Raw genomic sequence first — 27,205 nt, forward strand, 5'->3', positions numbered from 1 at the left:
ACTTTATATAATTACCAAAAGTAAATAACAAAAAAACATAAACCATAAAATAACAAAATAAAACTCAATCTAACTTAAAATAAATCAATAAATCCTATTTTTAAACTTTTTATAATCAACCAAATTCAAAAACAATAAAAACAAAAATATTAAAACAAAAAAAATTATCAATATTTTTATCATAACAAAACTGTAAATAACAAAAACCAAAAACCATGAGAGAACGAAATAAAACTCAATCAAACTTAAAATCAAAAATCCTTTTTTAAACTTTTTATAATCAACAAAATTCAAAAACCAAACAGTGAAAAAAATCTTATAACAAATATAAACTTCATGACCCTCTATATAGATTGTTTTATTATAAAAATCCATTAAACCTTATTAAAATTAAAATTAAAATTATTCCAATTTTAATCCTATGAAAAAACAACACATCTCAACCACTAAACGACATCTATGCCATTAAACTACCACCTACACACTCTCCATATAATAAAGTGAATATATGAATTTTATGACATATATAATACAACTTTTTTTACTTTACCAACACTCCATATAATAAAGTGAATATATAAATTTTATGCCAAATATAATATAACTTTTTTTCCTTTTATTTATTACAAATTGGAAACATTTTAAGTACGATTAAGACTTGCACTTGAAAGTGTAGGACTTGATTGAAAGATTAACATCGTCCTTACTATCACATGTTATTATTAAGATATAAGGTAACTAAGGTCAATATCATCACAAACATAGGGTTTGGATTATTGGTTAAAGCTCAAATTTTACAAACACTACATTATTTTATAGATATTGAAAGTTGTATCCACTTCCTTTTATGAATTATAAAATTCTCATTTGTCCACACTCATCTTCCTTGCCACACTGCTGGTGCTCTGGTTTCTTTGAGATTGTTTTGCACTCACACTAAAGAATTATAACACGTGTCTTTATTTAAGTTGTAATAACCCACGTGTCTTTATTTATGTGGTAATAAGCCCACGTGTATTTATTATAATAATAAATCCACGTGTCTTTTATTAGACTTAAATATGATGTGATGTTTATCACTCACACAAGTGGCAAGACCACGTGTCTTTATTGCATAGTCAAATTTCATTTGATTCTTATCGCTTTGTCCTCTTCAAAGTAATTATTTATAACTTAATGTCAGATAAGACAACACATGAAAATAAAAACTTTTTTTTAAAGGGTTGGGCGGCATTCAAACTCTTTTTTGGAGATTTTCAAATATAACATCATATTAAATATATAAAAAACTTATTAAATCATTTATAATAACTTTTATTAATCGTAAGAATCTAATTAAAATAAATTATTAAATTACTATAATTTCTATCTCCAAGTTGAATGATGCCCATGCCTATAGCACACATATACCTAATGGATTATTCTTCACTAGAGGATTAGTCCTTGAAATTCTCCAAATTGCCCACAACCATCAATCAGATATTATTCAACACAATATGATTGTTCTAGTTTGACACCATATCTCCAAATCATCTCGTGCACAGTTAGTGCATGAAAGTTCCTTGCAATCTCCCCCCTTCAACAAAACCCCCCTTCATAGGACTCTACAAAACACATTTATTTACCTGTTAAAGTGTGATCACTACCCTTATAGAAAAGTAATGCACATAGTTTAAGAAGACACATTAGTCAATTTCTTTGAAAACAAAAATGGTTGTGATGTGTTTTTATTAAAGGAAAATTGAAAAGATAAAAATTTCACAATTTAAATTTAAATTTAAATTTCCACATCAAAGTCATTACTTTATAATCATTTCATATATCTATAAACATAATTTTATATTTAAATATTTAAATTTGTATTAGGTTGTGAAAATCATTACACTTCAATTTATTAAGAAGTGTTTTCACCATGCAGAGTGAATCATAATGTTTGTCATCGAGTGTTTCAAACATTAGGGCATGTGACTATACCGTATAGTATTTGTTCACACACAAATTATATCACAATATTAAGTGTTTATAAGTTTTTAAAATTTTCACAACTTAGAAAGCGAGTAAATTATACTAAAATAAAAATTAATCATATTAAGAGGAGAAGTTTAATTTATATATTTAAGAGTTTTTATATAATTATTATTAAAATTTGAAGATATAATTTTAGATAAGTAGATTTTTAGGTCCAGGGTATACTTTAAATTATTATTTTTGGGTTAAAAGATCGTTTTTTTATGTAAAGAAGACCCTAAGGCATTTGGTAAGAGTGAAAGCCTACTCCTTAGTATTTTTTTTGAATAATAGTGATGAATCGACTTGCATTAGTGGATAGTAGTCAATGATGGTTGTCCCCACTCTTGGTTTTCCAACTAAGTTATGATAGATTTTCCCACTACTTTTGAAAAAAAGATAAATAAATTTAATGTCCTCAAAAGCTTCTTCCTTTTGTATCCAAATTTTGTAATTTTAACAATTAATATTTGTGATTTCAATTATTTTTCCAAATTTAAAATAAAAATGGTCTTTAAAATATGATAAAAGCTAAATAATGTTAAAGGATAGTAACTTAAAAATAATGTGAAAAGTGTTCCAACAATATGGAATTTCTCCATTTTATTTATTTTTTTATGGATATTTTTCACTTAATTTGTTTTTTAAAAATTACTTAATCTCAAGAATCATCATATCACTTATGAAAATTGAAACTGACTAAAAAAATAACAATTATCTCTGGGCTACCCACAATAAACTCAATTAACACTTCACAATAAACTCAAATAACACTCTATATCTAAATAAAGGAAAAAAAATACATTCAATCAATAAATTAAATATATTATTTTCTACTTTAAACTTATATATTAATATATTTAAAATTAATTAATTAAAACTATAATAATATTTATTACCTTAAATTTTGTAACTAATTAAAAATGTATAGTTAAAATTAATGGAGTTATCTTTAGTGCAATTTTTTGGACTACCGGTATAAGAATCTGAAAAATTTGAAGTGAAAATTTGATTTGTGTTATTTAAACTATTTTTTTACTATATATATATGGATTCAGGAAAAACTCCTAAAGCACTTGGAGTGTGCAGGGATTACTCATCAAGCTTGTGATTTCAATAAATTCTTTTCAATTTTAGAGAAATTAAATTGAAAAAACCCACCAAAAAAACTTCCAAAAAACCACACTAAAAACAACTCAAAAATTAATTCATTAAAATACATTTAAAACATTATATTAATATTTATTACTTTAATTCTTATAATTAATTAAAAATATATTTTTTATTTTTAAAAATTAAAATAATTTTTAAAACCTAAAAATATATTTTTTCCTTTTATGAATTAAAATAATTTAAAGAACCTCCTTACCCTCTCTAGAGAGTTTTTCATCGTGATAATCTCAAAAGGAGAGAGTGACACCTTTGATATCACGAGTCTATTTTGATATCACGAGTTTATAGCCATGTTACATATTTTGGAATTAGAAGTGTTTAGAAATATTATTGTTTTAATATTCAAATGTCCTAATATTTTGTTCAATTTCATTAGGTTAAAATTTTATGGGAAAATGTTCATGGAATTAGGTGTTTATTGTTTTAATATTAAATGTCCTAATATATTGTTTAGTTTCATTAGTTTCATTAGGTTAAAATTTTATGGAAAAATGTTCATGGTGAAAATTAATTGTCTAGATAAAAATTATTAAAAAATAAATAAATTCTATTTATGTTTACATAATTTTGATGAGAGTATTTGTAATTTCACTACCCAAGAGATTGTTTAGACAATAAAGTTCAAAGTAATAAATTTAATATATCGTATATAAAAATTGTATTGAACCAATTGAACAGGATAACATTTCTTCTAACAAATTAAATTATGTTATTAACTCATATTATTAATAATTATAAAATAAAAATAATTTATAAACTTTTTCTATTTTCAGTTTTATATATATATATATATATTATTTTTGAGATACAAATGTATAAAGTGATAGGATAGCACTAGTTTCTAAGATGCAAGTGTATAAGGTAATATAATAACACTCTTCCTTATTTTATTTCCCAAAATACTTTTTTATATTTTAATATTAATAATTTTTTTATAACATTCTTTTATTATTATATTTTCGATGGCATGTTTGATCCCACCCACTGTTTAAAAAGCACACTATCAAATTTGGTTTGAACATAAATCCAATGCTTCCCATGTTCTTCAATAGAGGTCATTGATTTGCATGCATATCTTTATATTACCATGTTCTCATGTTGAATAAAGTTGTAGATTTACGCATTTATATCTTATTTCGCATTATTTATTTTCCTAAAGTGCGCACAGCCTCAGGTGAGAGAGTTTTTTTCAACCCCTCCACAACCCTGTGTAGCATTAAGTTTTGATGGTGCTTCAAGAGGTAACTCAAGTGCCATAGGAATAGGAGGGTTATTTTGGGATGCAGATTCCAATACTCTTCATGTTTTTGCTTTTTCTTGCGGGGAAACTATTAAAAATATGGCACAATTTTGAGTATTAGAAAAAGGTCTTTAAATAGCATAAAGAAAAGGGATATGGTGGCTATAGGTCAAGGGAACTCCTAAATAGAAATTAACATGGTGCAAAAACTATTATTAGGTCACCCTTCAGAGAAACTTATCTACAGTTGGCACCTACAAGAAGTTGCACATAACATTAGGGATTTATTGTTAACTTTCGATTATGTTATCCCTCTACATACCAAGGGAGAAGGCAATAAGGTTGTGGATTGCTTAGCCAAATGGGGGAGTGGTGGGAGAGACGTTGCAATGGATGAATAGTGGAAGGACTAGTTGCAACATGGTGTTATTTTGGAGCTGAATCAGTGGGTGGAACATGACAGAACAGAGGCAATGATCCTCGATGTGGGTGATTTGTTGACTGCAGGTCATCGGTTTTCCGCTTTCCGACGAACAGTTTATCCTGTCATTCATGATTGACATGCAAACAATATGTTTGGCCAAGTTCGAGGCAGACTTTGGTGAACATGCCTTGACCTCCAGTTAGTGGAACTCACAACGCACGTGGCTACATATTAGGTTACGTAGAGCCTCTATATGGTGGAGGCATTTCTACATTAAATCCCTGAGGCATGCCGAAAAATCAACTGTTTATTCGGAGCAGGTAAGGGTGGGAGATCATATGCAGGATTGGATATGGCAGTGCATCTCCCTAATAGGCGATCAAGGCTCATTTATGACCTCACCATTCTGCAAATTCTTGGGATGATATAATCATGGGATAAGTATTACACTTGGGGCTTGGTGGGTGTATTGATTCAACATGGACTCGTGTCTAATAAACATTGCATTTCGCTTGTTGAGGTATCTAACAATTCATTTTTTTATTTAGGGTGGCAAACTCTTTAGGTGAGTTTAAGGTGGTGAACCTCTCTTGTCCTACATATAGGGCTTTCTCTGGATTCTCGCCTTCCTTTCCACATTACTCACTTAGTTGATAATGTTTGTTTTCAGAGAATTATCTCAATTATGGTGATTTTTGGTCCTTATCTCAAGTCTTCATGTCAGACTAAATACTTTTGTTGGTTTTTGTCATATGTTATTTGAGGTTTGCGTCATGTTCAGTTTCACTACTATTCATGGTTATTGGTGCCTTCTGTTCCTCAATTTCATTGGTCAGTCCATTTGAAGTCTTATTGCAATTCCTTGTTCTATTGTACTCTGCTAAGGCTTTTCACTATCAGGGGCACACATATTACATCAAGAGTGCCAATGTTCTTCGTGTGCTTTCTTCATAACACCTCATTTGGGCCTTCATTTGAGCTTGTTGTTGTTCTTCCCTCTGTTGACCTTCAATCACTAAAGACCTTTGGAATCTCATTTAATTTCCAAGTGCTCGTCGCAGGCATTTGGTACAGTGGATCTTTTTCAATTTGGTTTTGACTTTGTTCTCTTTCGATCTTCCCAAAAGGTTTTAGTCAAGTACTCTCTGGTTCTTGTCCTTAAATGGTTTGACGTTCAGTTAGATCAAGGGTTCTTCTTTTGTAGTTTTCTTGACGATATATATCTTGGTTTCTTCATTGACAAGTATAAACCTTATGATATTGTTCACTCAGTCCTTCAGGTTCTAATTGGGTTATCCCATCCACTCTTTAGTCAAAGTCACCTTGCTTGTTTGTTCCAATTTGCTAGGGCTCTATTTTCTTTCAGGTGTTGGTCTTTCATGCCCCCCCGTCAACGACTTCTCAGCCGTGGGGGAGGTGCACTTGGGGCGTCCTCTTATAGACATCGAAGACTCTTTGGATGGGAGTCTATGGGAAAAAAAAATTGATGCAGTTCCCTTAGAGGTTCGGAAGGAAATCCACACCTTGGAAACTAAAGAGTTCAGAGACCATATGTATTATTTAGATTAAGTTTACAGTGGTAGCACTAAATGGGTGCCAAACCTTGGTAAACTTAAGAAGAGAATGTTATATTTTATGCATTTTATATCAACGCATAGGTATATGGAGACTCATTTTGACATGGTGCTCCGAGACAAGCAGGTAGATAATGACAAGCTCTTTGTGGATCAGGGGGATTTGAAACAGATTCTCAGGGATATTCGTTATGACATGGATGAAATTGCGGTCCATTTAAGCAAAATAAAATGCTATATCATCTCAGACTCTGACATTGACTCTAATGCTCCTCCAAATGTTGAAGCGATTATAAATGCTCAACCAATCAACATGGTTAGTGTAGACTCCTCTCCAAATCACCCAGTGATCATCCTGGATGAAAAAGTACATCTCTTCTTTTGGTTTTATGTCATGGTCCATAGTTGGTGGTTGCTATTGCATTCTTTTGTCATCCTCATTTTTGCATGGTAATGGTTGTTAAATGATCAAATGATCAACTGTAGGTTTGTCGTGTAGTTTTTGTATGATTGATCAACTACCGCGTCAATGATTCACTCTTTGGTGGTTGGCTTTTTATCATGTACTTACCAACATGTAGGTCTTTTGACCAGGACAATACTGCGCTATCAAAAATATCATATGTAATTTTTTTTTTGGATACAAATAGAAATCAAAGTAGAATATTAAAAAAAACAAAAAAATCTTTCTCACATTAAACATCAAAGGAGTTTTTTTGGATTAGAAAGAAGACCCAATTGGATCTCGATACAAATCTACTAATACCCATGTTATTCAATAAAGACCTTATATCTGCATATCTATATATTTCTAACATTAAAGAGTGATTGGCTTAATGAGACCCAATTCATGTGACTTTATTGGTCCATAAAGGCAATTGTTAGTGACAAAGGCTTTAACCAGGTCAATTAGAGACGTTGGTTGGAAGGAAGTTAAAGGAAATGGTAAAAATAGATTAACAAATAAATTTTAGATTAAAATAATTTTTTTAATTAAATTAAAATGTAATTACTAATTTATAAAAGGACAATTAATTATTTAAATATAAATATTAAAGTTAGTGATTATTGTTTTTTATATACAATTTATTAAATTTGTAAATATAATTTTTTAATCTAAAAGGTAATTGGATTTTAAACTGGTAAAAAGTGGTTATATTTTTACTATATTTATTAGAAATTTAATTTTTTTTAATTTTTTTTTTTAAGTTTTATTTTCAAAAATGTTGATTTTCATAGATCTCCTAAATTGATAATTACTTTTACTGATGTTCATTTCATTTCAATTGTATTCACAATTATCGGTAAGCAATTACACAGAAGATCTTCTACAGTAGAACAATAGAATCATAAAGAGAAATCCAAACAAGAGACACAAGCATTTACCGTGGGAAAACCCACATGGGGGGAAACCTAACAACTTTTTCCTTGGAGGAATCATCAAGTTAAATAGAGATACATCTAGTCAAATACAAGGTCAAACTGACCATCAATACATCCTTGGTCTAACTTGGTCAATTAACCTTTATGTCAAGTCATCAATCTGCCCATAAGATCGACCTAATCTGGTATGTCCACTTGGCTTTCTAAGAATTCATTCTATTTTTTTCTACTTTCGGAATTAGGCCTTCTGCCCTAACTTGTTTTGCTATCAAGATGACTTAAGAAAGCATCCTTCTGCCTTAGCTTGGTCTGCTCCGACAAAGTAGGTCTGCTCATATACTTAGTTTGCCTTAGGAGAATTTAATCTCCTAAGTTCTTCCTTTCTCTACCTCTGAAAACTTAGTTACTTTGCCTCATAAGACTTCATTACTTTTCTTTAGAAAAACTTTACTACTCTACCTTGGAAGATTTTGTTTCTTTGCCTCAAACTTGCTTTTTCACTGGCCTTAGACTTGCCTTTTTGTTGGCCTATTACTTACCTCTCCATTGGCCTCAAACTTGCCTCTCCATTGGCCTTAGACTTGTCACTTCGTTGGCCTCATACTTGCTGAATTTCTTTCTTGGTGAGGAGATCGAATTAGCACATATATATATAGTGGTCATGCTAGCCGAATGGGTGCCTCTTCATGATAGGGTTGACTTGAATTTGTAGGAGGGCCAACTTTACTTTTGGAGCCAAAATTTATGTTTTTAAAAACTCAAATTTTTTCTTTTTGGAACAAACATGAAGAACATGTTTGGCGTTTGTCATTACATACATATCAAGGGCTAAAATGTTAATTATGAAAACCGACCATAGCTACAAAATTCAACACTCCTCTTAGCTAGGTAGGTATTCATAATGACTATTAGATGTTCTCATGTTAACAAATTTCTGTAAGAAAAGGTTATATCAAATCATCACCATAATTGGGTCAACAAAAATGTGACACATGGTAAACCAGTATCATCAATCAATTACCATAACCTAGTCAAACAACTTTGACACATGGTAATTCAACACCATCAACAAGTTACCATAATTAGGGTCGTTCCTTAGACCTATGGTATATTCTCACCATAATCTTGGTTAGTACTTCAGACACATGGTACATCATTTAGCATCAACTAGTCACCATAGTTTGGGTTGGTACCTCACACATGGTATCCAGACTAGCCTTGGTTCACCATCATTCGGGTCAATATCTTTGACACATTGTGAATCTTTAAAGGCCACACTCTAACTAAGTGATTTGTACCTAATGGTAAATTAACTTAATTCTTTAGTACCATTCTTCCTCATTTGGGTCAACATACTAGACACAGGAAGAATGATTGTCCTTTATTGGACCATTCTCCCTAATTTGGGTCAATATACTTGACACGATGAATGCCAATTCGTGATGATTTATCATCAGCACTCCTTCTCACCTTCTCAACAAGTCCAAGCTTGTCCCTTAAGTATATAAAAACTTCATCTTAGGACAAAGGCTTTCCCAGTAATATGCTATACTATAAAATAATACTGAAGCCACTCTGCTTCTTTATGTACCATTTCTCGATACTCGATCTCATGGTGCTTAGACCTATCATCATGGTCATCACTTGCACTTGATTAAGATAGTCCTACAAGTAGTATTTGAAGCCATATTGCTCCTCAAATTTCCAATCCAATTGCAATATATGTGGTCTCTCCAATACTGAATGTAACAAATGTCTGCTTCATGCTCATCCAAGAAATTATAACTTAGCCCAAACTGAAGAAATATCTTGATGAACTCTTTCTGTCTTTAGCACTCTTCGCCCAATCTGAATCTATAGTTGTACTTCATTATTTAAGGAATATATCAACCCATAATTGATCATGCCATGATCAATTGTACCATGTTAGTACTCCAACATATGTTTAGCAATATGCCTTGGCTCAATCATAAATTGATTTTCTTCCTTCATTGGATTCATCACCACAGTTGCTTTCCCGTCACCCTTAATGGGTGCTCCCTCTTACACTGAAACAAATCCTGCTATGGTAATTTTGGTTGCTCCCTTAGCCTGATATCCCATCAACTCGAATTCATAGGTCAACTCCCTCTGAAGCTAAAACAAGGGTTCTTAACTGCTCCCTTTGTAAGTAAATATTTCTGCAACAATTGCTCCCTTTAATACACGAGTCTTTCTGATTTTTTTGATACACGAGTCAAAAAATAATCCGCCGAATCGAAGTCCAGATGAGGGAGATATCATTGATTTAAAATCAGCTACCTTGTAGAAATTTTTCTGACGGCAATTTATGGACGGCGGAGAAAAAAAAATAAAAAAAAGGGTCAAAATGGAGTTCAAATGAGGGAGATATCACTAATTTAAAATCAACTATTTTTTTAGAACTTTTGTGACGACGAAACAATTGCAGCGTGAATCTGAGTTTCAGAGTGTCCAGATAGGGATTTCAAACACATGGGAAGATGCATAATGGTCATTATTTTTCCAAAAACAAGTTATAATAAATATTCTAAGTTATATTGATTGAGTTATGTCCATTTTAAATCAAAAGTGGCATTTGGAGTGGGTTCCCTTTGGAGATGTGCCATCCCACCCCACTTTAGTAGGCACCTACTTCACGTTCATCAATTTCAGCATAGCAACATCTGACTTGGGTTCTTTGGAGATGTGCCCTCCCACCCCAGGCTATGTAGGCACCTGCTACTTCATTAACAGTCAACATCACGATTATGGGTCAATCGCACAAAATCTCAAAATCCATTTGCTAGGCCACACTGTTAGTACCAAAGTTGGTCACAAGCATTACAGGGTATCTCTATCCTCAGATCCTTGTTTGTCATGGTTATGGGTCATCCAAGAACCCACACTTTATCGAAGTCCATTTTCTAGGCCGCACACTATCAGTATCACAGTTTGTCACAAACATTACATGGTATATCTATCCTCGAATCTTTATTCATCACAGTTATGGGTTAACCACACAACAACCTTCTCTTTAGTGACTCTTCATATTCAACAAAGGCTTCTCAGGAGGGAACTTCACACAATGGGGACCATTGCTTCTTAAGGAGGGAGGAATGATCCGAATGGAAAATGGCATTCACCCATGGTATTCATCCACCCATGGAATTTACCCATGGTATTGTAAGTGGCATCCACCCATGGTATTCATCAACCCATGGTATTTATCCACCCATGGAATTAACCAATGGTATTGTAAGTGGCATCCACCCATGGTATTGTAAGTGACATCAACCCATGGTATTTAACTATGGTATTATAACCAAAAAAGGCTATAAGTAACAAGTTGCGTCTTGTAAAAGGACATATTGTCCACCACAATGTAGCCTTTACAGTTTTATCTGTTTAAATAAAAAAAGAAGTTTCTTTTTGGTTTTATTCACTGTGTGTTCTCTCCTTTTCTTTTCTGGCATTGCAATTTTTCAAATCTTGGGGTCCTCCCCCGAAGATTCATTTCAATTTTTTAGATCTCGGGGGCCTCCCACTAAGATCTAGATTATCAATTGCTCCAAAAACTATCTCTTCATCTCCCTGGTGCAATTTTCAAAGCGATGATAATAGTTCTAATAGAAGTGTACTTGACAACTGGAGCAAACATCTTTTCATGATCCTTTCCCTCTTTCTAGGAGAACCTTCTATTCTTAACTCTCACTTTATACGCTAGATTTTGTAGATCCATTTGGAAGTCACCATTGAATTCTCCTTGGCACAAGCAAGGTGTACTTCAAACTTGATGATTTGCTTGCTCCCTCTAAACTCAGATCTCATCTAGTACAATACACAACACTGATTCTAGAAACGTCCCCTTGTCACACGCTTTGCTTCGTTCTTCCACTACCTCCATTTGTTGCCAGAGTCTAGGTTACCTTTACTATGTACCTGCAATTCTCACTAGGAGACCATGGAAAAATAATTACAACCAAGCAAAGGATACAAAGATAAGAGGCTAACAGTAAAATAACAAAAATAGTAATAATCAAAGAAGAAAGATATAAAAATACTCATCTTTTGAGGATTATAGGAAATGGTAGCTTCCTCTTGATTTTAACCTCCTTGCATCCATCTTGTGACTTTATCAACATGATGTCCTTCCTTCCTTGCATAGGCTAGTATTCCTTCTTTCAGCGAAAACATTAATCTTGGTTAAGTTCTATGGTTTTGTTCATAGCCCTTAAAGCTTTCTTATTCAAGGCCCCTTTTATCTCGTTAGGGTTTTTCAAACCCTAGATTTCCAATTTTCATATCCAAATGTCAAAACCATAGAATCGATATGATATTTACATATGAGATTAACTTCATCAACATTTTCAATCAATTAAGAATGTTTTGTCTAATGTATATCCTTGATTTCTCCAAACATAGTAATTTGACTTCCTCACAATCATTGCAGTAGAAGCAATACCTTGTCCTTAGAGACTTGGTCAAATAATGGACTTCATCATTCTGGGTTGAGCATTATGTTTACATTTAGATCTCAGTACTTAAATACCCATAGTAGCAGATGTAAAATTTTCCACGACATCAATACTTTAGAAGCTCAGATCTTTGCAAAAAAATCTTCAATTTATATCCTTGGTCTAATATGATAGGCCAATACTATATCTATAAGTAACTTGAACTTATCAAGAGATTTTTTTTCCATATCTAAACCTTAAATAGGGGCTCAACCTCTTTTTTATCAAAGCATTCTTTCTTCAAATGCATACTTATGACAATGACCCATTTTTCTTTCTTGTAAAGGATATATTTCAAGACTGAGCATGCATAATACCATTCTTCAAATATTCACTCAACAATCATATGCAATTGTAGGGTTCATGACATAACTTTTTTATGAATATGCCTCATCTCCAAAGAGTACAGGTTTGATATATCACACTTCAACCTTTCAGTCACATATTTCCCTTATGTGGCTAAATCTTGCTTTGAGCCACAATCTTTCTTGTTAGATTAATATACCTTTTATGCCACATATTAACAATATTTCCATGATCCAAGACTTTGTAAAGATTGTAGGATGAGGAGATTCCTTCAACATTCAAATCCATCATAGTTTTATTTGATGGTTTCTCCAAGGATTAAAATCTTATGATCTGACTCAGGACTAGATCATAAACCAATTTAATTTATTATAAAATCAACCTTAATACAAGTCTCTTCTACCAAGCATGTTGACAAAGATATTTGGTAATAATCTCCTCTTGCCAAGGTTTTCAAGAATTTTGCCAAAGTATAACTTTCAAATGAATTAATTGTAAGTGATGATACATACCTCTTGGTGCAAGCAATAGATGGATTCACTAGTTTCTTTAAATATGTTTACTTCCTAGGCCACACACTTGCCTTTGAACATCTCATCACTATAATGTAATTGTGTGGAAACAATCTTCAAACAAAGATACTTTAAACTTCTTTTGGCTACTTACTCCAAGTGACACTAGTTCGACTTCTCAAGAAATTAAGGAACTCGACTTCTTCAATCTTGAGACGACTCAACCAATTTTGTTGTTCTTCAAGATTTCACACAACATGGATTAAGCTTCTCGATTATTGTGTATGCTATATTGAGACCTTTCGGCCTTCCTGCGGTTCTTTTTCTTTATCTAATGAGGCTTGCTACACCTTGTTAGCCTTTTGAATTTATATCAAATGAAGTGTTCCTTTTGAGGTAGTTTATCTTGCATAGAAATCCATTGTGATGACCTTGAGAATGTATGCTTACTATATCATTATGCTTGAACCATTATGTGGTATTTTTGCTTGAAATCGTGCTTGAGATCATTCTCATAAATAAACCTTAGTCTGATGACACAAACTATTTATTTAATGATCCATATTGTAATAGTTTATCCTACCTCTGAGATTCTTCAACCTATTGCAACAAACTTTGAGGTTATTCTTGGCCCTTTCCAACAGACTCTAAGGCTCATATTATGTTTTATTTCAACCTCTTTAAGATCTTCGGATGGACTAAAGCTCAAGATTAGCGTTTTCATCCTCTTCCCGGAGACATTAGAAACTCCACTTTCATAACAAAACATGATCTTGCTTAGGTCCTCTAGACAACAACTCCTTCTCAGAGATATTTTCACAAACTTTTGAGGAATTTTGTCCCTTACAACAAATTAATATGATGCTTGATATGGCTTATTTCAAACCTTGACATTCCTCTTCTAGTCCGAGAACAAAGAAAAAATTCAAAAAAAAAAAATTATGCTCCTTTCCACGGCCTAGATAGACCTTTGTTAGGGCATGAATTACACATAGTACTTTGGTGGAATCTCTTCCTACAGTTTAGCCTGAGCAAAGTCCTAACTTGACTTTTTTTGACCTTATCCTTTTAAGACTACTCTTCAAACATAACTCTAATACCATGTTGATTTTCATAGATCTCCTAAACTATTAATTACTTAGATAATGATGTTCATTTCATTTCAATTATATTCACAATTATAATTAAGAAATTACACATAATATCTTCAATAGTAGAACAGTGAAAACATAAAGAGATATCCAACCAAGAGACACAAGAATTTACCTTGGGCAAACCCACATGGGGGAAAAACCCAACAACCTTTTCCTTAGAGAAATCATCAAATTCAACAGAGATACATCTAGTCAAATTCAAGGTTAACTGACCATCAATACAACCTTGGTATAACTTGGTCAATTAGCCTTTATGTCAAGTCACAATTTTCCCATAAGCTTGACCTGATTTGATCTTTCAACTTGGCTTGCACATAATTCATTCTTTTTTTTTTTTTTCTGCTTCGGGAATTAGGCCTTCTGCCCTAACTAGTTTTTTTGCCCAAGATGACTTAAGAATTCATCCTTCTACCTAAGCTCTGTCTACTCCAACAAAGTAGATATGCTCTTATACTTAGTCTACCTTAGGAGAATTTAATCTCCTAAATTCTTCCTTGCTTTGTCTTAGAAAACTTCATTACTTTGCCTTTGGAGACTTCGTTACTCTGCTTTAGAAAAAATTTGCTACTCTACCTCAGAGGATTTTGTTATTCTGCCTCAGAATTTCCTTTTTCACTAGCCTCATAGTTGCCTCTTTTGTAGCCTCAAAATTGCTTCTTCAATGGCCTCAGACTTGCCTCTTCATTAGCCTCACACTTGCCACTTCGTTGGCCTCAAAATTGCCTCTTTGTTGGCCTCATACTTGTCGAATTGCTTACTTGACGAGGAGGTCGAATTGACACATATATATAGTGGTCATGCTAGCTGAATGGGTGCCTCTTCATGACAGGGTTGACCTGACTTTGTAGGAGGAACAATTTACTTTTGGAGCCAAAATTTAAGTTTCTGAAATTTCATTTTTTTTCTTGTTGGAGCCAACATGAAGAACATGTTTGGCATTTATCATTACATACATATCAAGGGCTAAAATGTTAATTTTTAAGACCGACCATAGCTACAAAAATAAACAAAAAAAGCAAAATTAACTTTCAACTTATAAGAGATTACGGTTAAGCTATAACCAAATGGAAAATGAATAATATATTAATGTAACATAAAACCTCAATTATAGGATATCTTATCGTGATATTAAGATATATAATTCTTATGAATATCATATAAATAACAATTACAAGTTAAAAGGGGTTTAGAATGAATAATATCAAAGCCAATAGTAATGTTAGTAGTAAAGTTAGGGAGGATGTTATCACATCTTCTTACAAATATACATCCCATATAAGTCCTGAACCAAAAGAGAGATATTGAATTCTGTGCTTATAAATATGAACCCTTAACCCAATCCAACAAGGGTTAGACTATAGATCCTTAATCAACAAAAAAAATCGAGCTCCAAACTCGCAAGAGGTAGTTAGGCATCAATTATACCTAGCACAGATAGGCTTTGTTTGTGTCCCCATCATAGCTCTTAACTCACAAAAGAGAAAATTAGCCTTCAACCTATAAGGGTGGGCAAAATATGACCAAATGGAAAAGAAGGAATTTATACATCTGAAAGAAAACATCAGCCACAAGGTATGATATTGTGGTATTAAGATTTATAATTATCATGGATATCACATAAATAATAATTGCAAGTTAAAAAGAATTTAGAGTATATAACATCAAAACCAATAGTAATGTTAGTAGCTAAGTGAGGGAGGATGCTATCACATCATCTTGTAAACATACATCCCATATGGGTTCTTAACCAAAAGAGAGACATTGAACCTTATACTTGTAAATATGAACCCATAACCAAATTCAATATATGCTAGACTATGGATGCTTCAACAAAAAACAAATGGATTCCAAACCTACTTGAGGTGGCTATATCTTGGGCATACTTAGTGTAGATAGGATTTGTTTGTGTCTCCCTCATAGATCTTAGCTCACAAAGGAGAAATTTGGTCTTCAACTTACAAGAGGTAGCCAAACCATACTAGTGTAGTGAAGTGAGGGAGGACACTAGCACATCATTTTGCAAATATATTTCCCATGAACTCTTGACTAGAAGACAATAATTGAGCCTTGTACTTGTAAATATGAGCCCTCAAACAAATCCAATAAGGGGGTTATATTATGAGTCCTTGACCAAAATAGAAATTGGATCTCCAAACTTCCAAGAGCTAGTTAGACCTTGGCATACCTAGTGTAGATGGGCTTTATTTGTATCACCCTCATAATTGTTGTCTCATAGAAGAGCGAATTTGGCTTCAATTTATGAGAGGTTTCCAAAATATGACCAAATGGAAAAGGAGTATCAATGTAAAACAAAATTCCGATGAAAGAATATATTATTACATTATTAAGATTGACAATTAACATGGAATATAACAATGGTTCTTCTGCAAATGCACACATGTTTTGCTTGTTGATCTCTTGATGAAGGGGTTTCTTCTCACAACTCTTTGGATTTTGGTAGCATGCAAAATCACTAGGATTTTATAACATTGGTGAAGCTCTCCTTCTTATCCTTCTTATTCGACTAGTTTGGCATCAACCTTACTTCCACCTTTGGCTCTTTTTTCCCTGGTTGAAGACTCTTGGTGATCCAAGTGGATATTGGTGGCCACCAGCCTATTCCACTTGGACCCCTAACACTGTTTACTTTCAATTTCCTAATTTCCAACACAGTTTCCTATTTTGGCAGTTTTCTATTTTTGGCAGTTTTTTGGGCCTAAAGTTCTGGAGCTGTTTTGAGGCCCTAAGCAACATTTTCTTAGGGAAATGGGAAAACGTGCAATTTGCGACAAACATTTTCTGTTGAAATTTGTTTTCCTCAGATAGACCTTTCTAACGAGCTATCGTACATGCCAAATGAAAATCATATGTCAAAGTTACGACCCTGGGAAGTTGATGTTCTAACTAACCCTAGTGGGGCCCACAAGTTTTTGGTGCTTCATCTCCCAGGGTTAGGTTTTTGGATGTTTAGGGTTTTACATTATTTCTTGATGATAAAAAAGGCTTGAGAGCCTCATTGTAACTCAGTACAGAAGGCATGTAGTCGTCACATCTCTTCTCAGAGATAAGCTACCATCGCTCGAGCTAGTTTGTTTCCTTCTTGCATGAAAACAATGTTTAGTAGTTGCTATTTATTAATTGAAGTTCTTTTTTGTTGTATATCTATGTTTTTATTTAAATCTATATTTTATTTCGTTCCTTCATAAATTCAGATCAATGGTATTAGAGCGGTTTACTCTTTCTCTATTTTTTTGTGCATGTCCCCAATGAGGTTGGGTATAAAAGTTGGAACATCAACTTCCCAAAGTCATAAATTTGGCATATAAACTCTGTTTTCCCATTTCCCCAAAAAACTTTGTTTAGGGCCTCAAAATGGCTCTAGAAGTTAGGATCCGAAAAAGTGCCAAAAATAGAAAATTGCCGAAATATGAAACTATGCTGGAAATTAAGAAACTAAAAGGAAATAATGTTGGGGGTCTAAATGGAATAGGCGGGTGACCACCAATATCCACTTGGATCACTTAGAAACCTTATTTTATACTCATTTAGTCAAGGCTAATGCAAACTTATGTGTACTTGCAAAGGTGTGCCAACATATGACATTAATTGACAACAACTTTTACCTTCACTAGTTGCCATAAGCTTACCATCATTGAGGCTAATGATCTTTGATATTTTCTCTCTCTAGCTTTGAAATTTTAAAATCAATTGGAGATTGATGGCATTGGAGAAGAATCCCTTTGTTTGAGGTGATAAGAACAAAGGGGCAATTTTGTTTGTTGTGTCTTGAAATGGATGATTTAAAAATAGATTTGATTTGTTTTTAAAATCAATCTTCATGGGATTTGACTGCTTCCCAAAAAACTTGAGATAGTGTATCCATTTTGCCATTTTAAGATTGGATCATTTATGGAGATCCTCCTAGATAAAAAAGAGCTTAAAGCACATAACATAATATCCAATCATAATGTTAGTAGTGAAGTGAGGGATGATGGCATCACATCACCTCACAAACTTGAAGCCATGTGAGTTTTTAACCAAAAGAGAGGCATTGAACTTTGTATTTGTAAATATGAACCCATAACCAAATTTAACAGGGAGTTAGACTATGGATCCTCAACCAAATGAGAAAACTAAAATCCAAACTTGCAAGAAGTGGTTAGACATCAAGCATACCTAAAATAAATGGGCTTTGTTTGTGCCCCACTCATAGTATTTGTCTCACAAAAGGGCAATCTACTTGTCAAACTGTAAGAAGCATCCAAATTATGAAAAAATGGAAAAGTAACAAGGTGCCAATGTAAAAGAGAACCCTTGTTATATGAATCTTGTTATGGTATTAAGGTTTACAATTATCATGGATATCACATATATAAGTTTGAAAAATTAAAAGAAGTTCAAAGTGCATACAAAGCCAATAATAATGCTAGGAGTGAAGTGAAATATGATGTTATTACATCACCTTGTGAACTTGCATCCCAAAGTCAACTATTAATTTGATAAAGATTTTGGTGCACCTAATGTTTTATTAACCACATTTTTTTTCACAATTGTTATATGAGTTAATCTGGTTAGCACACATAGCCAACAAAAATGCATAATGAAAAGGAGAGCGTTATCATGGACCCAAAACCTAATCATAAAATATTCCACTATATTGATAAGGCTCCATATAAAACAAAAAGGAAAATTGAATTCTAATTTGAGGTGGCTAGACATCACATCCTAAATGTAGACAATCCATGTTGATGTGTTGTTTAATTTTACTATAGAATATAACAAAATATTTAGCAATATATTATAATAGATACTAATAGATACATCTAATGGTTAAGTGAAAACATTCAAATTCACAAATAAAAGTAATTTTCAAATTCCAACATTGATCATCCCCATGGTCTCAAGGTCACTAGTCCCCAAGCCTCAAAATCACTAGGCATTTGGGCATATTGAAAGGCATTTCTTGACCATAGGCCTATTTGCTCCAATTCCCTAAAATCCCTCTGTGATAAGGTCGCTCCCTTTTTGATGCATATATGGCATAATCCTAGAAGGCAAAATAGATGGTTAGGGTTAGACACATGTATTGACATGTAAAATTACAAAATCCCCACATATTTTCCAACTCATAACATTAAATTCTATACTTAAATTTCCCGTTGTTATTATATAAACATAATTACTAACTCTCCTTAAACATACTATTTATAAAATCAAATCTTCCTACTACATAACTCCTACTTCACATCACAATACACAATCTAATAAATTTAATGACTTCAACTCTTCCACGATAAAAATCATTAACATTAAAATAAAAAATATTTATAAAAATAAAACTTACAAATAATATATACCTCGTTCTATAATATTTGCCATAAACTCTTTCATCTTAAGACTATGATGAACATTAAACATCGTATAAATTAATGATCATTTGTGTGTAAATTTTTAAACATAAATGGGTAAGTCGGAATTGCGCATTCACTGTTCCAACCTGTTTGAATATACATGGATTCAAAGTTTGTTCTCTCGAACTTAGAACCCTTGTTAAAAGTTTGTTCCCTCGTATTTAGAACCTGGATTTTCTTTGGAACATCAAACAGTTTTATATATTAAAATTGTTAAATTAAAATTAAAATTATAAAAATTACCATATTTAGAACCTACAATAATTAATAAATATTAAATAATTATGTAAATACAGAAAAGCCCAGAAACAAATAAACCTACAGTGTAACATGATAGGTTTTCCTACCTGTTAAAACAAACAAAACAAACATGCAGTGTAAGAAATTTAAAGTAAAAAAAACTATTTGGAATTCTTCTTAATTTATCTTTCCCTGTTTCAACCTGTTTATGATTTAGTCTTACTAAAAGATCTGGTCTCTCGGATTATAAAACACCTGGCTTCTTTCGAAGCCCTAAAAGGCCTAATAATATATCAGACGGGTAACATAAAGCCAGAAGAAACCAAAAGAAAAGGATGAGAAACAACAAACCCGGGTAGTAAGATTTCCAAGGTAAATTATATATTGTGTATAGTACTCTGGAATGAATACACCAATCAATGCGGGTTTATTCTCGGGAAGATGCCACTGAGATTTTATGGGGTGTATATATATTATAAATGTCTTTTTGGGGAAAGATGATTGGATACCGTGCCACTGTTATCTATGGAAGCGTATGAGTATATATACATTGTATAATGTATCTGAAATATATATATATATATAAGCAGAGTTTAGTCTTGACATGAAGAGTGATAATCTAATAGTACGATGCTGTTATGTTGATATGATTGTAGGTTTTGTATCTAATGAGAGTAAAGGAGAATATATATATGTGTCAGTCTGGAAGGGGCTGGGGTGGTGTTTTGTGTGAGCCTGAGAATGGAATACAGATTGGTTTTCATTGAATTTGGGTTATAGATTAATCCTTCTACTGACCGGGATAAAATCTTTAGACATGCAGGGATTGATGTGTTTTATTTTGAAGGGATTATAGTTGCCATGGTTTTGGTTTTGTAAGGAGTTTTTCATTGCTATTGGCTATGGTTGTTTATGGGCGGAGGCAACAAGGGTGAGAATCATGGTGTAATTCTAGAGATTGTATGTATTGGGTTAATGCATTTCTCTTCATGAGTTTGGCGATTATCTTCTTATATCTTTTATGGGGTGCAAGTAACTGTCCATAATCTATACAAGTACGGGCTCCTGCTCCCTGAGAGAGGAGCATTGTGTGCCTGAGAACTTGTGCATGTGGGCATTTGCTGACTGAGATCTATAGGCATGAGCAGTACAGGGAGATATTGCTTGTTATTACCGCTACTGAGAATGGGTGGGGTTGTTTCTACTGTGGGGTTTTGAGTTGTGGGGTTGCTGCAAGATTTTCAGGCCTGACAAGGGTCCTAAAGTGTATTTGGGTGTGTCCCAGTGGCTCAGTAGGGGTTTAGAGTTTGTTCAGTTATGGCTACTGAGAGTGATCTCATGATCCATTATACTGATAGTTTGCTCCACGGTGGAGACTTTGGGGAGCTTGAGAAGGAGCTTCTGACTGTAAGTTTTTATGGTTTTGTTGTCAAACGTCTTCTTTTAGATTATCAGGAATTTTGACAGGTTTTGTATGTTGTTCTGGTTGATTGATTGCTATATTGTGTTTCGGTTGAAGCCTAGCACAAACCCATCTAAACTTGGGTTTGACATATTCTTGAGGTTGTATATGAGGAATTCCATTCTGGCCCCCACCGTGATTCAATGCGCCATCGATCTGTGTTAATTCGAGATATGCATCCTGGAGCTTTGGAAAAGAGAGGTGCATATCAAATTGCTGTACTGTGTATTGGATTGAAGAGTAGCACATACTGTGATGCATCTCTAGGTTGCAAAGATAGAGGTCGCATATCTCGAATTCTAACCCACATACACCATGTCTTAATGCGTCCTTTGAGATGAATCCTGAAGCTTTGCAACCTCGAGTGGATGTAAAACCAGAGTTAAGATCGCTTTGTGCTAGTGCCCATGTTCATTTGCGCGCACACATGAATAACACTAAGTGTTGATGGACCTCCCCACTTCTACATAGCTCTAAAGAAGTTTGTTTCTGTTAGTGCAATCAATGGATATATGATTTTAGTTTTGTTTCTATGTGCAGGAGGATTTTTTTGAAGGGATAACAGTTCCAGATTTCGATTTTGGAGAAAGTGGTGATTTCATCAAGTCTTCTATCCATGACAAAGCTCCATATGAGGATAGAGTTCTATGGAATGGAGATGCCCAGAAGCAGGAAATCGTCCTACTAGTTGAGTCTGATGAAAACATGGAGACCGCACAGAAACTGCACAGTTTGTCCCTTGATTCTATGGATAAAGCTACTACTTTTTTGTAGTTTCCTGAGGCTAAAACAGAGCCAGAGTCTTCGATTCTTATAGGTTATCCTTCCTCAAATGGTATGTCTTCCTCCTACCCATCTGTGACTTACAGTGCTCCTACTGTAGTTTCCCCAACAACCCAACTGGCTGTAGCATTTAACCAAGCTTCCCTACTTTCACCCCAAATTAGCCTGTCTAATGGCTCTATAGAGGTATTAGCAAGCAGTGCCACAAAGGAGCTAATCTTGGAGAAAAACAAAGATCTTGCCTCCACCGTTCAGTTTTCTACGGTACCGAGGACTGGCAGCTCCATTGACCTTGGCAGTTTTGTTTCAAAGGCAGATACCACTGAGGATTCATTATCTCCTCTTCCTACCTATACACACAGGCCCAGTATGATGCAAAGAAGTTTCAGCAGTCATTCATTGGATCAATTAAGGACTAATCCCAGAATCAATGAGGCTTCCTTTCACCCCCAATTTTCTCCTGTATATACTTCTGTTACAGAATTGCCAAGCACGACCCACAGATTGCAACCCCAGTTGTCTGACTTGCAAGGGATGAACATCAGGCCTGCCTCGAGGCCAATGCGCCGAGTTTTCAGCACAGGAGATATACAGGTTTGAAATTTATTGTTCTGCTTTCTTCTTTCTTCTGGCTTTGAGCTGGCAAAGCTTAGGGCCTAGACATAATTCTAAGCTTTTTAGGCACCCACGTCATCAACGTATCATGGGTGGTACACACTGGTCACTTGCAAAACAAACTAACATTATGTTGCTGGGAAATTTTACGAATTTTTTTTTGGTTCTGTTGTATGTGCTTGTAATGTTGAATTTGGTACCTGGTGTGCTAGTTTCTTGTTTCATCTGGACAGGTTATGTTTGTTTTCATATTTGGTGTATTGGCTTCTCGTTTTCATTTCGGCAGGTTAGGTTTGTTTACATGCTCGGTGTACTGGCTCATTGTTTCATTTGGGCAGGTGAGGTTTGTTTTCGTACTTTTGTTAATGTCGCTTGTTTGTGCTGTGTGTTTTTGGTTTTAGGATTTTTTGCACTTAGAAATCTACCTAGTAGGCTTGATCCCCTGAACTGTTTTGCATTGTGGTAATTGGTTTGTGTTTGGAGGCCGATTCAGTTTACTATTCCAACTGGGCTTTTTTGTTTCCTTTTGATTTAGTCTTCTTCATTCCATTTTACTACCAAGACTGTTGGATTTTATTGGATTACCTTTTAGCCTTTTTGGGTTCCATTGTGTGGAAAAGATTAATTAAACTCTAAAAATGAAAAGTTAAAACCATTTCATTCTGGATCCAGTGTTGCTGTTTTTCTTTGATTTTGGGTGGGCTTTGTCCATTTTGGCACTTGGCTGCTTGTATCTTTGGCTTCTGTTGAGAATAAATATCTACAAAAAGAAAAAAAAAAGACTCTTTATTCCTTTGCAGCACCAGGGCTGTTGTTTTTCACTCTTAGTTGTGTTCAATCTCGGACTCTTCATTTATTCTTGGATTTTGGGGGCATTTGCCCATATTGGTAGATGGCCTGATTTGATCTTTTAAATGATTCACAGGGATTCTTTATGCAGTTGTTCTATGCTGTTACATTACTCTTTGGATTTAGGTTCATATTTACCATTTTGCCCATTGTACAATTGCTTTCTTTTGGTTTAGGTTCCCCTGTTCAATTCACGAGGGCTATTAGTTTCTTGTGGCATTTATTGCACTTGTGCTACTATTTTATTCATTTTAGGATGGTCCTGCAGTAGGGATACTGAGGAGTTGGCTTCTTCTATAGTCCCAGGCTTCTTCATCACTTGGGTGTTGATTTGTTTATTCAGGTTTCTCTTGAGCAGTTATGTAATTGGGTCAGTTTGTTCATGAGTTTGGAATCTGGAAGGGCTTTTGATTTTCATTCTATTAGTCGACTGCTTCTGTACACTTTCGTGCTTGATATATTTTGTTATTTTATCTTTTCTGTCAGATTTGGAGCTTTTGTAATATTTCAATATTTTGGTATTACTGCAGACAAGCAATGGGATGCAATTGAACCATGGATCTGGAAGCCCTCTGACATCTGAAACTTCAAGTTTTGAAGAAGCAGGATTTAAAATTGGCCGTTATAGTGCAGAAGAGCGCAAACAAAGAATTCACAGATACAGGAAGAAGCGCACTGAAAGAAATTTCAATAAGAAGATTAAGGTATTATTTAAGCCGGTCCTGTAGTTTTCTCCATTAGAATTTAGTAGTATTATCTAAGCCAGCCCCCCGGTTCTCTCCATTAAGTATTTCTATTGTTGGGATTCTCAGTTTGGTTCTCTGTTTGTAACTTTGTTCACGATACTACAATATGCCTGTCATACCTGTCTTCAATGGAAGTTTGTATTTTCAGTATGCATGCAGGAAAACATTGGCTGATAGCCGACCACGAGTGAGGGGGAGGTTTGCCAGGAATGAAGATGCAGGAGATATTCCTTCAAAGTTACACCATGATGAAGATGATGAAGATGAGGTATGATTGAGACTTGATACCATTCATGGTACTGGACTTCTAGCTTATATGACCGTAGTGTTATTGTATTCACATTAGAAATAATTTTTGGACAATTACCTGATGATCGTTTTTTCTCAAAAAACTTTGGAAGGGATGTTTTACATTTCTTTTGATTATAATCTGTGTCAAAATTGTCTTGAGAGATTTTACATCTTAATATTGGTTGATATCCACTGATCCAAAGATGGTTGGAATCAGAGGACTACAATATCACCCATAGGCTTTCCAGTGCATATTGGAAACTTTACTATTTGCTAAGTGTCCAAATGTTTGAAGAATCTGGATTACAAAGAGAATCATTAATCAGATAAACGTAAGGTTTAAAGATTTAAGATTAATTTGGGCTTTTTAGTATTTCTAGTATTGATTTGATTTCGTATATAGGGTGATTACACCTGGACTTTGCCACAGATATAGATGATCATCTATTTTCATTGTTTGAATTTCAGTTCTAGTTTGCTTAAAATATTTTTATTGAGCCATGTTTGCTCCATTGCATATCGAGCAGAGAGTATATACAACTTGGTTTCATGAAAAGGATTTTTTCTTTCATCCTGTTTATCTTCCTCTTGAGAAACTGTAGCCAAAGTGAGGTGACAAAGCATGTAAGAATAGTTCCTCCTTTGTAGTTTTTATCACGAAATTAAAATTGATTTGATATTTTTCATTTCCAGGTGGATGCTGTTCAAGAGGATGATGAAGATTTCTTGATTGGCAATGGCCATACAACTTTCAGCAATGGGATGATCAGAATGACACATCTCAACGGGAACAATGGTTACCCTTTTGGCTTTTAGTTCTTAATATTCAGCGGCCAGCCTGTGAAGGATTCGGGCTGTTATTCATTGTTGGAGCCTGAGCTTAGTTAAACGCGCTAATTCTTATATTGTCACTCTCATCAACTTCTACAGTACAAGTGTCAGGTTGATGGTTTCTCTATTAGGACTGAGTATGTGGCCACTGTAGATATACTCAGTGGGTTGAATTTTCGCCAAGGGCAAAGGGCTACTTAGATTACCATAGATCATTCTGCACCATATTTAGCAGAAGAATAGCAATAAATATGCACAATCTGCAGAAGGTAGCTAATCTAGGTTTCTTGCAGGGACATAAAATTACTCTTCATTACCATTCGTCATTGTACATAATAAAACCAATCAAAGAAGCATTGATGTTAAGCTTATTAAGATTGGTCTGGAAGAAACTTCCTTACCTATGTTCTTTTCTATGCTTAGAAGCTTGTGACTCAGTTTCACATAGAATAAAATCACTAGTCAATTATTCCGTGACAAAAGAAGTTAAGTATGAGAAGGGAGATGTTCGATGTCAATAATCTCTTCTCTTGTATATTTGATTGAGCAGCAAAAAAATATGAATGCCCCATGAATTTTAAGCGAGCATGCTCTTCTTATTGCGTACAAGTAGGCATAATGATGAGTTGAGACCAGAGCAGCTCTGTTCATTTCTGTCCACCACTTGTTTGATGGTACAATCGTCTAAACTGTATCTGAATTAATATATTCGTAATGTTCTCACATGCCTTTGTGACCTAGATACAGTATGAGATGTAGAGTGTGTCTTAATACTCGTACTGATATTGAAGTAACCTGTCATCATTGGATCTGTAGAATTTCCTGTATGAATTGTCTTGGATCAATTGGTCTACAAAATCCTCGATTTTTTTGCAGGTGTCTAATCTAATTATCTTATTTTTAATCTCTGACACTGCATATCAGCTATCAGATATGTGATGCTGCACTGAATGACTCTTTTTTATTGACGTTAAGAAGATCTAAATAATCTTAATATTTTTGTTTTGTTTTGTCATGAGAAATATTTTTATATTCCATATAAGGAACATACATGTTTTGGTCGTCAAGAGACTGAAGACTCAACAACAAGGCTTGAAGCCATTACAATAAAGTCCATCCTGCCACTCACAAAAATTGAACTTAGGTGGGGAGGATAACAATCATTCCTCCCAATTACCCAAAATAAACCCAATTGACAATCATATACTTAATACTTAGATACATTATTTGAGTAATAAATCACCTTTGCATCTTTTCCATTTTCCAATTCCTCTCCTAGATCTTTATTCTGCAGGTCTTGAAAAGTCTGCTGCAGCAGTAGCATCTGATGAGAGTGACTCTTAGTTTTAAAAGCTTTGCATTCCACATCGATGTCTTATGTAAGGTGTCAAACTTTAATCTTTTGCTCGATTGATATTGGGAGGCAATTCAAATGAGTGGATTCAATGATATTAGGCCATAGCAGGCCTAAGAATATGATTACTGCAAATCTGCAACAGATGCAAGAGATAGAATAATAAGGCAAATATGTAGTTTGCTGTAATTAATAATAAAACAGCTAATCATGGAGGTTTGCATTTCTAAAAAACTCTCTGGCCCTTGTGTTGATTCGAATTCTGATAGCTCGGAATTAGTAACAATCCGGCAAATAGTGTGAAGCAAAATGCAACATAAGCCTAGAGCCAAAGAA

The 27,205-nt window shown here is 33.9% G+C and overlaps 1 pseudogene across 1 annotated transcript; it reads left to right on the forward strand.

Annotated features, from left to right (window-relative positions):
- Positions 1 to 20,551: 20,551 nt before the first annotated feature.
- LOC149212121 (uncharacterized) lies at positions 20,552 to 26,100 on the forward strand (annotated as a pseudogene). Its single transcript, XR_016250748.1, has 5 exons — positions 20,552 to 21,345; positions 21,941 to 22,777; positions 24,178 to 24,351; positions 24,542 to 24,661; positions 25,378 to 26,100. The product of XR_016250748.1 is annotated as an uncharacterized LOC149212121 (transcript).
- Positions 26,101 to 27,205: the final 1,105 nt, after the last annotated feature.

Source organism: Pinus tabuliformis, chromosome 1_1, assembly GCF_031772625.1.
Source record: "Pinus tabuliformis cultivar Carrire ecotype Pingquan chromosome 1_1, CPIR1, whole genome shotgun sequence".
Lineage (NCBI taxonomy): Eukaryota > Viridiplantae > Streptophyta > Pinopsida > Pinales > Pinaceae > Pinus > Pinus tabuliformis.